Consider the following 10,824-nt stretch of genomic DNA (forward strand, 5'->3'; position numbering starts at 1 on the left):
GGGAAGGAGGAAGGGAAGCTTGATTGAAAATAAAAGGAAAACACAGGAATTGAGTGTACCCATTCTTTTATCTCCTGAAATTAATATTCCTAATGGTATGTATTGTTGGTTAGTATAAATGTATAGTATAATTTTAGGATTAGTATGTTGGCATATATTATGTGTATACATTTGTATTCAAACTACTTAATCTTATTATTATGTACACCAACATATTCATCAGGACTCCATGTTTCATATGTTGTAATAGACTAATGGTTTTTGCCAAATTTTTTTTTTGTAGTGTATATATTTTCTGATGTCATCTTACTTACTCATGATAGTAAAATATTATATCGCGTTTTTTAAGTAATGCAAACATAAATGGTTGAATTCTATTACTATTTCCCATATATATATATTAACATTTTTACTCCATCTAATATTAAATCAAAACAAATTTTCAAGAAGATGTGAAACAATATAAACTACTTTCTCACATTTTTTTATATTCATATTTGTACAGTTTTTATGGAATAATCAAACATTGACTAAACAAATAAAGGTATTCATCATGAAATGTGCTTACTATAACATACATAAGTCAAGGTAATTTAGTATATCTTTTATTTATGATGTATATAAAGTATATAATTATTATACATTATAAAGAGGAAAAGAGAAGACTACCTTTTCATCTCACATTATTTGTTCAATGGCCACCATCCTTTGCATCCAAAGCAAACCCTCCAAAAAAAACAAACATAGTTTAGCTTATGTATTTAATGATATTTTTAAAAAAAAATATTTATGATTATTTTTTTATCTATTAAATCATAAATATTATCAACTACATTTATAAAATCAGAACATAATATACAATTAAGGATATCAACTACTTTTTATAGAATCAACTCCAAATTATCAAGGATTTATGATTATTTATTAATCTATTAAATCATAAATATTATCAACTAAATTTATAAAATCAGAACATAATATGAAATTGAAAAAAATTACTTTTAAGGATATACGATTAAGGATATGAACTACTTGATTTAAAGGATCAACTACATATTATCACCTACTTTTTTAATTAACATTCGATTCTATACCTATATCTATGGATAGATATTTCATACATTCATAAATTATTATCCAAATGATATTATTTTTTAAAAATTATTTTGTAAAGATATATGATTATTTACTACGATTTTTATTTTTAAAATTATATATTATTATTTATTAATCTAAAGCTAATTTTGGTGACTTTCATGCGAGAAATTATTTTTTCTTTAAGCTTATATTTAACAATAAAGCACTTTAGGATACACTTTAGTTTTTAGTTCTACGGTTTTTAAAAATGTAAAATTTTAAATGATATTATGAATTTTTACTTATTTTATATTTCGTACTTTTGTGACATGCATGCGAGAAAAATTACAGATGCATACATATTAAATACGGAAAAATATTAAATTGATGATATGCATGCAAATTTAATTGTAATTTAAGATTGATGCATTAATCATATATTCATGAAATATAATAGGTTGTAAATAGTAAATAAATTTTACTTTTAACAATATTACGCAATTTCATAATTTTCTGTGCAATTTAGTTGCGAGAAATGTAGAGTCAAAACCATTTAATACGTTTATTATTTTAATGCTTAACTGTTGTATTTCTACAAAATGATATTATTTTAAAAAAACTATTTTTTAAATGATATATGATTATTTCTACGATTTTTATTTTTAAAATTATATATTATTATTTATTAATCTAAAGCTAATTTTGGTGACATGCGCGAGAAATTATTTTTTCTTTAAGCTTATATTTAACAATAAAGCACTTTAGGATACACTTTAGTTTTTAATTCTACGGTTTTTAAAAAAGGTATAATTTTAAATTGATTAATTAATGATATATTCATGAAATAATTAGCAAAAATGCAAAATTTAAATGGTATTATGATATTTCTACTTAAATTAGATATTCAAATTTCGTTTTATTTACAGCTAATTCTTTTTTTTGTCATTTGCATGCGAAAAAAAATATCTAGATTCATACAAACTAAAAACGAAAGAAAAACAAATAGAGGATATGCATGCAAATTTTAAGAACCGATTTAAGATTGAATCTTAAATCATATATTCATGAAATAATATAGGTTGTAAATAGTAAAAAAAAATAACTTTTAACAATATTACACAATATCATAAATTTCTGTGCAATTTAGTTGCGAGAAAGGTAGAGTCAAAACCATTTAATACGTTCATTATTTTAATGCAAAACTGATTTTTTTTAATGATTTAACCATAAAAATTCTCAAACAAAATATATAGATCACCATGTAAAGTATAAGGAAAACACAAATTAGATATTCAGATATCGTAATATTTTCATCTAATTCTTTTTTTTATCACATGCATGCGAAAAAAAAAATCTAGATTCATATAAACTAAAAACGAAAGAAAACAAATAGAGGATATAGATGCATGTTTTTAATTTACTGGTTTTTAAGCAAAAAATTGAAGATCTACAAAATTTTCATATACTCATGAACTAATATATATTATTACTTACAAAAAAAACAAACTTAAATCTATAAAAGCACTACACCTGTAATTCGGATCTTCAAATCTTCATCAATGGCAATCAACTTTTTTCCGGTTTGCATGCAAAGAAAATTTCCGAAATTGAACTCCCCAACTTATAAATCCCCTTTTCGGATAATCTTAAAACTTTCTGCTGTCTTCTTTGTTAATCGAATTTATTTTTGTTGTGTAAATAGCTTTAGAAAAATCTGGAAAATATAGAAGAGAAGGAAAGTTGCCATTTTTGATGAGAATATGTTCATGCATGTTCGAGATATTGGCAAGAATCTTCGAGATAAATTAGAGAGAGAGAGAGAGAGAGAGAGAGAGAGAGAGAGAGAGAGAGAGAGAGAGAGGAGAGAGAGAGAACGGCCAAATGAATGAGAAATTTTTTGTTTGGTGCATTTGGTTTGATGGAATCATATATATACTTAGGTTTTTAATGTTTGTGTTAGGTAGTATTAGGTAGTATAAATAGAGTATTATAGTAATATAATTATGTATAATAGGAAATGGAAATGTATCTTGGGCTTTATAATTAAAGAGATATATATATATATATAATTGTGTATTTATATTTGGCTTGGAAATCTTATTATAGTAAATATTATGTTTAAGTGTAAATATATAATGCGCTTTAAAAACAATTTATATTATATAAGGCCACATTAAATAAATCACTTTATGCCTAAATAAATAATTTATTTAACTATTTATAAATCATTGTTATACGTCATAAAAAATTTTTAATTAATATAGCTACTGATATAAGTTATAAGTAGGTTAACATATGTTTAGGTATTTAAGATTTAGCTTAGGTAGTATTATGTAGTATATCAAGATATTATTACGGTTATGTTACATGGAAATGTATAATGGCTTTAAAGGAAGTAATATATATATAATATCATATATATATTATTATATAATATTATTATATACATATATATATATATAATATATATTATATATATATATATATATATATTATACATATATATGAGTTAGTTGGAAATCATACTATGTATTTACAAATTTTTTATAGAATATAGAAAGTCATGTCCTTCTCATTAAGCATTCTAAACATATTTCATTCGTAAGTGTTATTTTATGTAAATAATCAATTGTTATTATATCCATTCAATATTGTTTCATGTACATATTTAAAAAAATCGTAATTCATGCTAAATTTATATTATTTAATTTGTAAATTAACAATATAAATGACTGAATGTTTATGTTATTGAGCAAACTGGAATTTCAAAGTTCGCTTTTAGTATAATACACCTTAATTCTTATATGTTAACTATTTTAATTTGCTTATGTTATACTTTGACAAGAACAACTTACTATAACATAAGTAGAATTATAACATTAATTTCATTGAACGTACATATGAATTCAAAACCATCTAAATATACGTACAAATTTTGGATTTTAACGTGGAAAACATTTCTTATTTTAGTTACCACTCATCCACTCAATCAACTGTTATCAAAAGAAGCTCAACAAAAATATGCAAGACAAAAGAGGAAGTTTATTATGTTAGAAAAGCGTGCAAGATCTACGCGTAACTCTGCTCCTATACGATCACGAAATTTAATGGCCACGACAACACACTTACCTCTTAACGGATCTTCATCAGGTATAAATTGCAATTAGATTAAGTAGTTAACACATATCATCAAACCATTTTGGACAATAATTAGTTATCCTTTTGTTTTTATATGCAACTAACATGTTTATTGTCTTCCCATTATAAGCGTTTTCCTCAACTTATGGATTATCTCCTTTATCGTCGACAATTACAAACTTCTCTACTAATTCGTACGTAACTCCGATTCCTAATGGTGAGTGTATGTAATTTCTTTTACTTTGAAAACGTATTACTTGCAAGATAGTAATGTAACATTATTCTTAATGCAGTATTTTCGACAAGTCTACCATCTTCAAGTCACAAGATTTAGTTGTGATGTGCACGTGACACTCAATCTCCATTAAGTGCTATAACACAAATTAGTATCGGTTTGTTTATACTAAATTATTAACTTATTGATTGCTGATTTGTCTAATAACATTACTGTATAAACAATCTATTGATATTTTGTGAAATTGTGTGCGTTAGATAAAGAACATGCATCAAAGATAGCAAGGCACCAAGGAAAACTTATAATTGAAGAGAAACGAAGTTCTGGTAATAAATAAAAACTATTATAAATTATGCCAGTGTTTATACTATTTCAGTTTGGCATAGTATGATCATAAATATTTAAAACGTGTGACCAACTGACATCACCTATTGTCGCTTGACATAGCGTCTACGTCATTTCCACTGTCAACGGAAGTTATACAACCAATGCGATTATGCAGTTCATTTAGATCAAAGACACGTGTAATCCGAAGTAGGCAAGTACTTGAGTCGGTTTCAAAGAGAATCATTCCAGGTATGTTATAGTAACTGTTAATTAACTAATATAGCACAATAAATAGTATGTAGATAAGTTATACAATTAGTAAACTTGTGTGTTTATGCATTAAAAATTTAAATTTTGTGTACAGATGACAGTGATGGTGAAGGAAATGATATGGATGTTGACAATTATGCAAATTCTAATGCGCGAGTAGAAATAATTGATTCAGGTATAAATCCTGCAGTAAGGCATATAATAGTTTGGTATATTCTTTAAAAGACTAATTAAAGTTTTAAGTTTTTTCTTAATTGTAGAAGGTTATTCAGATTTGGGAGATCCCACATGTGTTTGCGAGTTTTGTGGAGCACAAATGTGGTTTGGTGAACGAGTAAACAAACGGAATAAGATCGGACGACCAAAGTTTGGGATGTGTTGCATGCAAGGAAAAGTACAATTACCTTTACTAAAGCGTCCACCCCAACTTTTGGAAGATCTATTGAAAAAGAGACATAGTAGAAGTGCGCACTTCCTTGAAAATATTAGAGGGTATAACATGATGTATTCGTTCACTTCTATGGGAGGTAGAATAATTGCACCAACTACCCATGGTCGTGGTCCATATACATACAAGATTGGAGGTCAAAATCATCACCTTATAGGCAGTTTGTTGCCGAACGATGGAGCACGTCCTAAATTCTCTCAATTATACATATATGACACTGAAGAAGAGATTAACAATAGGAAGAATGCGGCAAGGTATCGTGCTATTTTACTGCAAATATTTGAACATGTCATTTGTATTAAATGTAATATATATATCCTCATTCATAATAAAGCAATGCTAACGTTAAAACATACTATATTTCGTCAGTTCTAAAGACCCTAATAAATTTGAAGATCGTGTCGTTGCACAATTGAAGGATATGGTTGATCAACATAACCCATTGGCCAAGAGTTTTAGAATGGCTAGAGATCGTTTTGAATCAAACAACGGCGAAGACTTAAAACTTAGGCTAATTGGAAGAAGGGATTCTGATGGAAGGACTTATAACCTTCCAACAACATCGAAGTGGCCGCTCTTATAGTTGGAGACATTGATACAGCAGATAAGAGGGATATTGTAGTCCAAAGGAAAAATGGAAGATTAAGGCAGATATCTGAGCTTCACCCATCGTATTTACCGTTACAATATCCACTGATTTTCCCATATGGGGAAGATGGATATCGAGTAGATGTTATGCATAGAGACAAGACCGCATCAAGTAGTTCTACGAATAAAAGAGAACGACTTACTATGCGGAGTGGTTTGCATACAGAATGCAAGATCGTGAACATGAAGCCGATACTTTGTTATTATGTCGTCGGTTGTATCAACAATTTTTGGTTGACGGTTACACTATGATTGAGGCGGAGAGGCTATCCTTTCTAAAGAATAACCAACAAAGTTTAAGATCAGATAATGTGAAGAATTTAAGAGGGGCTGTGGAAAGAGGTGATACAGAGGGATCTTCCAATGGTAGTCGCGTTGTTATACCACCGTCATTCACAGGTGGTCATAGCTACATGAGAGAGAACTATCAGGATGCAATGGCCATTTGTAGATGGTATGGTTATCCAGATTTGTTCATAACCTTTACATGTAATGCTAAATGGCCAGAAATAACAGATTCGTTCAAAAAAGGGGACTTAGACCCGAGGACAGACCGGATATCATCTGTCGAGTCTTTAAAATGAAGCTCGACCAATTGGTTAAAGACCTAAAGGAGAATGAGATATTTGGCCGAGTCAAAGCTGGTACGTATAAATAAATTCCGGTTATTATGTTGATTTCTACAGCTTTTTATTCTTTAATATATATATAGATTGAATTACTTGAATTTCATACTATTTTACAAAACAATTTACACAGACAAGATTAGTTGGTCTACTTATAAAGTTGTTCAAATAATGATACATACATATCTTCTTTTTTCTCCAGTTGTTTATACAGTTGAGTTTCAAAAGCGTGGCCTTCCCCATGCTCATATACTTCTCTTCCTGCACCCTGCTGACAAATATCCACAGGCAAGCGATATTGACAAGATTATATGCGCTGAGTTACCAGATCCAATTGAGGATCCGGATTTGTATGAGACTGTTACAGAAATGATGCTACATGGTCCATGTGGTCCCTCAAACACTAATGCACCTTGCATGGATCAAAATAAGTGACAAAGCATTTTCCTAAAAGATTTATTGACGAAACAAAGGTTGATGAGGAAGGATATCCAGTTTATAGAAGAAGAGATAACGGAATCTCGGTTGAGAAAAACGGAGTGCATCTTGATAATAGGTTTGTTGTTCCTTATAATCCACAACTGCTTCGTAAGTATCGTGCTCTATAAACGTTGAATGGTGCAATCAATCCAGATCGATAAAGTATTTGTTCAAGTACATAAATAAGGGTTACGATAGAGTAACTGCTGCTGCTTATCAAACAAAAATAGCTGCGATGATCCACAAAAGATTGATGAGATTAAAATGTATTAGACTGCCGTTACATATCTGCTTGTGAGGCAGTGTGGAGGATATATGGATTTCCTATTCACTATCGAACCCCTCTGTTGAGAGATTGAGTTTCCATCTACCTGGGGAGCAAACGGTCGTCTACACTGACCAGATGGACGTGGGAGATGTACTTGATAGACCTAATGTTGATAGCACAAAGTTTTTATCGTGGATGGAATGCAACCAAAAGTATGAAGAAGCAAGACAGTTGAGTTATGTAGAATTCCCCACGAAATTTGTTTGGAAACAACCTACGCAAGAATGGACACCTAGGTCGAAAGGGTTCGCACTTGGCAGGGTATACCATGTCGCTCCAGGTTCTGGTGAGAAATACTATCTAAGAACGCTCCTTAATTTTGTAAAAGGCCCGACGTGCTACGAGGATATAAGAACGGTTGATGGTGTGTGTATCCAACTTCAAAGAAGCTTGCTACGCAAGGGGGCTGCTTGATGACGACAAGGAATACATAGACGCCATAACAGAGGCAAGCTTTAGAGAAACGGGGCATTATCTGCGAAATCTATTTTGCATGTTACTTATGTCTGGTAGCTTATCTAAACCAGAAGACATATGGGAAAAGACATGGCACCTACTTCTGATGACATTCTATATAAACAACGTCGTATTCATAAAAACAAAGGTAAAAGTCGCGTATTTGCATACTTACTTTTTTTTTGCTCATTGGATGTTTAATAATTGTGCAACGAAAAAAGGATGCTATGACATAAATGAAGGCATCTAATATTAAATCTTCCTATGCATTGCAGATTTAACTCTAACGGATGAACAAATTCAAGCTTTTGCACTGGCAGATATTGAAGCTAAACTGCAAAGTAATGGAAGTAGCCTTCGAAAATTCAGTGAGATGCCTTTTCCAGATGAATTGGTCGTGTTTGAAGGTCAACAAGCTAATAGCGGATGAGCTTTCATATGACATACCCTCATTAATTCAGGAATATAACAATCTGTTTCCATGTCTAACCGAAGAACAACTAATGGTTTTCAACGAAATAATGCACTCTGTTAATGGCCAATCAGGAGGTGTGTTTTTTGTATACGGATATGGAGGCACGGGTAAAACATACATTTGGAGGACATTGTGTGCTGCAATTAGGAAGATGGGTGAAATTGTTTTGCCAGTAGCATCAAGTGGAATTGCGTCCCTACTTCTTCCAAAAGGTCGAACCGCCCATTCAAGGTTCGGGCTTCCACTCAATGTTTGTGAAAACTCACGTGTGTAGCTATTAGGCCTGGTTCTGACTTAGCTGCATTGCTCATGAGAACAAAGCTAATTATCTGGGATGAAGCACCAATGATGCACAAATATTGCTTTGAAGCACTTGATAGGAGTTTAAAGGATATTATGCAAGCTGTTGATCGAGATAATTTGCATCGACCATTTGGAGGTAAAGTTGTTGTCTTTGGTGGTGATTTACGACAGATTCTGCCTGTTATACCCAAGGGTACAAGGCAAGATATAGTATTTGCGACGTTAAACTCTTCGTTTCTATGGGATTCATGTAAGGTTTTGAAGCTTACACGCAATATGAGACTTCAATCATGTTCTTTTCGTCTACCGCTAATGAATCAAGGGACTTCTCAGAATGGATACTGAGCGTTGGTGATGGCAGAGCTGGAGGGCCCAATGATGGAGAAGTCGATATTGAAATCACTGAAGATATTCTTATAGACGGTGGAGATGACCCCATATCATCCATTGTCGACAGCACATACCCTTCACTCACTGATCACCTTTGGGAAGCCAAATACTTCCAAGAAAGAGCAATTCTAGCTCCAACTAATGAAATAGTTGAGAAGGTAAATGATCATGTGTTGTCCACAATTCCAGGTGAAGAGAAAATTTACTTGAGTTGTGATGCAATTAGTAAAGATGAAGGGAACTTAGGGGCTCATGATATATATTCACTGAATTCTTAAACACAATAAAGTGCTCGGGCCTGCCAAATCATAGTATTAAGTTAAAAGTTGGTGCGCCTATCATGTTGCTTCGTAATATTGATCAGACATCTGGATTGTGTAATGGCACGAGGCTGGTAGTGAAGCATTTAGGCAATCGAGTGATTGAAGCTACTGTCATTTCAGGGAGCAATGTTGGTGACAAGGTATTCATCCCACGAATGACACTAACACCGTCTGACTCAACAAAATTTCCTATCAGATTTCAAAGACGGCAATTTCCTTTGACTGTGTGTTTTGCCATGACAATAAATAAAAGTCAAGGACAATCATTGTCGCACGTCGGGCTGTATTTACCGAGGCCTGTTTTCAGTCATGGTCAGCTATATGTCGCTATTTCCCGAGTCACGAGCAAAAAAGGACTTAAAATTCTGATTTGTGATAAAGAGAATAATGTGTGCAAAACAACCACAAATGTTGTTTACAAGGAAGTGTTCCAAAATGTATAACTTCATACACATTTTTGTAATGTTTGTTAATATAACTTTTACTTATTCTTTCATTACAAAATTCGTTGTTTGCTATTGGTTTCATTGAAAAGTCTGTCTTATTAAGCAAATCACTTCCCGTGCATTTTTGCACGGGTCCAAAAACTAGTATATTAATATATAGGAAAGATGGATGAGAATACTCCCAACTTTGGGCGGTCCGTTTTTAATACTCGCAACTATGGATTATTTTTAAATACCCCTAACTATTGGGGTGGTACGCTTAAAATACCCCGCTGACCTATTACTACCGGAAAAATGAAAATCAATGCTTGAATAGTTCATCTAGTTATATGCCTTTTTAAAGTAGTGTTAGTTATGATTTATGTTACTATGTCGTGAAATCAATGACAAGTCGAGTTATTAAAATCAACAAGTCAGTTAAAATCGGGTAACATGTAGAACCAAGTCAAGTAAAATAATGTACCGGGTCACAAAGTTCTAGTAAAATCAGGTTACGGGTCGTAACAAGTCGGGTTAATGACAAGTTACGTCGAGTTATAATCAGTTTCAGGTCCTAATCGGGTCAGGTGTTAAATCGGGTTCATATCGTTGTCAGGTCGGGTCATTTCAATTATGGGTCTTTTTGGGCGGGTATCGGTTCAGGTCTAGAGTATCGGGCCAAGAGCATGTATCAGTTATTATCAGGTCGGGTACAGGTGGGGTTTCAAGTGACCTGTTTTGCCAAAATTTTGGTACAAGTCAGTTACAGGTCATTACAGGTTCAGGTCGGGTTATCAGATCAGGTCATTTTTTGACAGCTGTAGATATATCTAATTTAGTTATAAATGTCACTATGGTTATGATGTCTTCTCCAT

General features: G+C 31.8%; 1 pseudogene; it reads left to right on the forward strand.

Moving 5' to 3' along the window:
• The first annotated feature begins 6,723 nt into the window (after positions 1-6,723).
• On the forward strand, positions 6,724-9,967 carry LOC104886409 (uncharacterized; annotated as a pseudogene).
• Positions 9,968-10,824: the final 857 nt, after the last annotated feature.

This window comes from Beta vulgaris, chromosome 6, assembly GCF_026745355.1.
Source record: "Beta vulgaris subsp. vulgaris cultivar EL10 chromosome 6, EL10.2, whole genome shotgun sequence".
NCBI classification, from domain to species: Eukaryota; Viridiplantae; Streptophyta; class Magnoliopsida; order Caryophyllales; family Amaranthaceae; genus Beta; species Beta vulgaris.